Genomic DNA, 5,000 nt, shown 5'->3' on the forward strand with positions numbered 1-5,000 from the left:
TAATTGATCACTAAGAATTTCATGGATTCTGTTCATTTTAATGGACAAACTGAATGTATGTGTGTGTGTCGTGACCAAACAGGTGTGTACATGTGTCTCTGCATCAGAAGGAGCGAGACACAAACAGTGGGTCAGTCTGTAACGAACCGAAGCACAAATGTGGATTTAACCAGGATTTGTAGAAGAAATTCCACACTTTCCGTTGCGTTGGGACAAGTGTGAGTCCATGTGCACAGTGGATAAAGCAGCACATATGTTTCTGTGTCCAGTGGGAAAAAGTTTTTCCAGGTGAGAGTCGCTCAATGTGGATGACGAGGCCCCGCCCCCCTCCCCCCGTACGCTGTCCTGGTTTTGACAAACACAAATCTGGTCACACTGACCTGTATTCACCTGAGTCATGTCTTTTAATCCAACACAAGTTGAACCACATCAGCGACACAAGAGCTGGAGTTTTATCTTCACTTAGTTTATGTAAATTAGTGATGTGGTTTTAAGTTTTGTTTCTGTGAGATTTGAACAAAACTGAATTAAACACATTATAATGTCAAACAGCTGATGTGGATCTAGAGTCGTTATGTTTATATGTCGTAAAGTTGAATTTATTGATGCAGATTAGTGCAGATAGTAATAATAATGATGATCATTTTAATATAAAAACGTTAATGATTCATCGATAATCGATCGTTAATTCTTCCGACGATCGATTAAGAAGATTTTATCAAATGCTCGTCCCTACTTCACACACTACACAAACACTTCACACACTGTACACACACACACCTACACACCTGTTCATCTTTTCAAACCAAATTCAACCCAAGTGTGAAACAGACCCTGACCTCTGACCTCTGACCTCTGACCTCTCTCTGTGTGTCTCTGTGTGGCTCTTGTGGCTCTTGTGGCTCTTGTGGCTCTGTGGCGCAATGGATAGCGCATTGGACTTCTAAGCTTCACTCTGAGGTGATTCAAAGGTTGTGGGTTCGAGTCCCACCAGAGTCGCACTTTTAGCAACACACGACATCAAGAGGAAACAGACGGGTCGGGTCGGTCGGGTCGGCGGGTCGGTCGGGGTCGGCGTCGGCGTGGGGGTGGGTCGTCGGGGTCGGGTCGGCGTCGGCGTGGGTGTGAGGTAGAACTCTGACCCCGGGGTGAATTGTCATCGTTGACAAAAGCCTGCGTTGCTGGGAATTATTTTGGTCGGCGGCAAGAAACACTAATTGAACTTGACAGTGGAGAGTTTTAAAATCTCGTCTGAAAGACCCACTTTTATTCTCTGGCTTTTAACACCGCGTGAGTTGTTGCTCCTCTGTGTCTTTTATTTATTTTTATGTGTTTTTATTGGTTTTACTGATTTAATTTATTTATTTTATTTATTTCTATTCTATGATTTTGTTTTTATTTACATTTTTACTGTTTTTTTTTTATTTTACTGGTTTTATTATTTGAAGACTAGTATTATTTTAGTAGTTTATTGTTGTTATTTTTATGTACTTGTGCAGCACTTTGGAAACAGTTTATTTCTATAGCACATTTCACAAACAAAGTGGACTGGATTGGATTGGATGACGGACGGAGTGAGAAAGCACGTAAAGGGTATTGATCCCTGGTTATTGATCCACTTTAACGGCAGACGACCCAAGACCATTTGACCACAAATTGGTCATAAACATCGACGGACGACAAATCACCTTTTCAACCCCGACAGAGTCTGGACCAAACCACATTTCTGGTCTGAATCTCCAACTACCTGGACAAATATTTATAATAATAATATTATTATCCACAATGACTTGGTGAAACTCCTGGGCCATTCACAGCAGAAAAGATGAAAACCTCCAAGAGTCTGGATGTGTTGTTGAACTTGTTGAGTCCACGGTTTGTTAGGATCTTCTACGTTTGCTCTGCGGATGTTTGAAAGTCGTTTAATTCACCGTTAGTGGTTCTTTTCACTCAGAATATGAAAAAGACATTTTCCTTCTTCCGTGTTTCTATTTGTGCGTCTGATAATGCAGCAGGAATTTACCATTATCAAGGAGAAATACAGGAGGTTACACACTGTGTTTGACGCGACCGTGTTTCTGCCTCCGACCAAATATTTCCCAGCAGCAACGAGGGTTTTTAATAACAACGACGTCATCTGAAACTCGCCTGTAGGATTTTGACTCCTCTGACTTTTTTCTTTAGTTATTTATCTGATCATTATTTCTCGTGTCATTTACTTTGATTATATATTTCTACGTATTCACTTTGTTTTAAGGGATTTTCAGGAAAGTTTTGATGGAGAACGACTTGGTGTTTTGTGTAAATGTAACGTGTGCAGGTGAGACACTTGAAAATATCTACTATAATAAACATACTGTGGGTCAGATTATTATAATCAGAGGATTTTGACCTTTTTTTTAAATATAATTGATCAGCGTCAATATTCAACTAACATTATTTCTGACTTTACATCATCAGAACTTTAATAAACACACTGGGTTAAATATGTCAATCTGTTTTCATTTGCAGATATAGTATTAATGTTCAAAGTTTTTCTATAGAATTCAAATTGTTTATGAATAAACTATAGATTTTCATGGGGGGGTCAATATACCAGAATAGGATTCTGACCCCGGGGTCAAAATACTGTTTGGTCTGTTGCCCCCGGGGTCACATCACCGCAGGGTCAGAATCCTGCACCAGGTCCACAGAGAAATAAAAGTGTCGCAGTGAACGAGTCGAGTCATGGACAGAGATTTACCACCGAACAAAAACTAAACCATGAAAAAGAACAATCATGGATCAAATCATCAACACCAGAAACTGTTTATATTTATACAAATCATTATTTATGAACCAAACTCTGACACAACATGGATCTGCTGTGGAGAAGACGACAGCGACGACAGTACAAACACGTAAACTTAACAAAACACAAAACCAACGGGACGGAAGAGTTTCTGTAAACTTCAGACTTTTCATTTCGTAGGTGAAAGTTTCAGTTGTTCTTTGTTTGTTTTAGACTCAGATGAACCTGCTGACGTCTTCTGTGTCGTCACGGTTCAACTCAGAAAAAAATACTTTTACTTGGTTCCTGTTGGGAGTTAAACTTTTCAATTCCTGAACGAAACGATTTCTGACATGAACAAGTGAGTCAGAACCAGGACCAGGACCAAGACCAAGACCAGGACCAGGACCAGGACCAGGACCAAGACCAGGACCCGGACCAGGACCAGACCCAGACCCTAACCCCACCTCTTTTCCTTTCTCTGTGTGGCTCTTGTGGCTCTGTGGCGCAATGGATAGCGCATTGGACTTCTAAGCTTCACTCTGAGGTGATTCAAAGGTTGTGGGTTCGAGTCCCACCAGAGTCGCACTTTTAGCAACACACACACACACACTCCAGAGGAAACACACACACACACACTCACACTCCAGAGAAACACACACACACACACACACACACACTCCAGAGGAAACACACGACGAGTTTAAAAAACAAAGAAATGAAAATCAAAACTAAGAGAAGGTGAACGAGGTGAACGTGGTGGAAATATTCCCGTTGGAGCTGCGCTGGGGACGTTCTGCTTCCTGCTCGTCTCCGTGGAGATGTTCTGCGTTTCCCTGGAATGTCCCGCAGTGTGGCTTTAAACGTCTCCGTCCGGTGCGTTTCCCCCGCGGCGCCTCTCCACAGACCCGACACTCAGGTCGGACCCGGACCCTGCAGCTCCACATTTGGTCCTTCTCTTTAAACTCACGTGGAATCACAAAATAAACTGATTTTTATAGTTTGAGCTCGTGGACTGAAGCCGCTTTGTTTGATTTTACTCGTGTTTGGTTTTGGTTTTGGTTTTTTTTGGGGCAGTTTCACTTTGTCATCGTTTCGTCTGAAGTGTTTTATAAAGAAATCCAGTTGAGATTCTGCAGACGTCTGTTCCACACAGACAGTTCACTTTGACCTCCTTTTCAAATCCACGTCTGGGTTTTCCCACTCGCTCCGTTTGTCGTTTAAAGCTGCACTGCGGAACATTCAGGTGAAGTCCAGCTGCAGGACGGCTCGGCTCTGTGGAGAGGCGTCGCGGGGGAAACGCGCCGGACGGAGACGTTTAAAGCCACACTGCGGGACATTCCAGGGAAACTCGTGAACATCTCCATGTCAATATTTACACTTTAAACTTGGACTTTACTCCACGTTCACCTCGCTCACCTTCTCTTGGTTTTTCTTTTCTTTAAACTCGTTTCCTCTTCTCTCCGTCCGTCTCCTCTTGATGTCGTGTGTCGCTAAAAGTGCGACTCTGGTGGGACTCGAACCCACAACCTTTGAATCACCTCAGAGTGAAGCTTAGAAGTCCAATGCGCTATCCATTGCGCCACAGAGCCACCTGTTGCCCCGGACGAGCTCTGCGCCTTTTCACCCTCCTCCTCCTCCTCTTTTCACCCCTCCTCTTCTCTCTCTCTCCCTCCCCTCTCTTCTTTCTTTCTCTTTCTATCTACTCTCTCTCTCTTCTCGTCTTTTTCTTTCCCTCTCTCTTCTGTCTCTCTCCTCTTTTTCTTCTCTTCTTTCTCTCTATCCTCTCTTCTTTCTGTCTGTCTTTCTTTCTCTCCCCTTTGTGTCTTTTTCTTTCTCTCCTCCATTTCTCTTTCTCCCTCTTTTTCTTTCACTCTCTTCCCTCTTCATCTTTTTTTTCTCCTCTCTCTCTCTCTCTTCCCTCTTTCTTTATCTCCTCTTTTTCTTTCTCCCCCTTTCTCTTTCTCTCTTCTGTACTTGTGTCCCTTTCTCGTCTTTCTTTCCCTCTCTTTTTCTCTTTCTCCAATCTTTTTCTTTCTCTTTCACTCTCCCCCTCTCTTTCTCTCTTCTTTTTCTTTTGCTCTCTCACTCTCTCTCTTTATCTCCTCTTTATCTTTCTTTCTCCTATCTTTTTCTTTCACTCTTCCCTCTCCATCTTTCTTTTTTTCTCCTCTATTTTTCTTTCTTCTTTTTTCTCTCTCACTCTCTCCCCTCTTTATCTCCTCTTTTT

At 42.6% G+C, this 5,000-nt stretch overlaps 1 protein-coding gene and 3 non-coding genes across 4 annotated transcripts in view; 2 read left to right on the top strand and 2 right to left on the bottom strand.

Annotated features, from left to right (window-relative positions):
* The window catches only part of spint2 (serine peptidase inhibitor, Kunitz type, 2), a 25,663-nt gene that overhangs the window by 9,833 nt on the left and 10,830 nt on the right, over window positions 1–5,000 (bottom strand). The window lies entirely within an intron of this gene.
* On the top strand, window positions 910–999 carry trnar-ucu (transfer RNA arginine (anticodon UCU)). The gene is given in 2 exon segments: window positions 910–946; window positions 964–999. It is a non-coding gene; the product is annotated as a tRNA-Arg (tRNA).
* On the top strand, window positions 3,267–3,356 carry trnar-ucu (transfer RNA arginine (anticodon UCU)). The gene is given in 2 exon segments: window positions 3,267–3,303; window positions 3,321–3,356. It is a non-coding gene; the product is annotated as a tRNA-Arg (tRNA).
* On the bottom strand, window positions 4,273–4,362 carry trnar-ucu (transfer RNA arginine (anticodon UCU)). Its single transcript is given in 2 exon segments — window positions 4,273–4,308; window positions 4,326–4,362. It is a non-coding gene; the product is annotated as a tRNA-Arg (tRNA).

The sequence above is a fragment of the Boleophthalmus pectinirostris genome, unplaced genomic scaffold (assembly GCF_026225935.1).
Source record: "Boleophthalmus pectinirostris isolate CB_2022bp ecotype Guang Dong unplaced genomic scaffold, ASM2622593v1 HiC_scaffold_9, whole genome shotgun sequence".
NCBI classification, from domain to species: domain Eukaryota; kingdom Metazoa; phylum Chordata; class Actinopteri; order Gobiiformes; family Gobiidae; genus Boleophthalmus; species Boleophthalmus pectinirostris.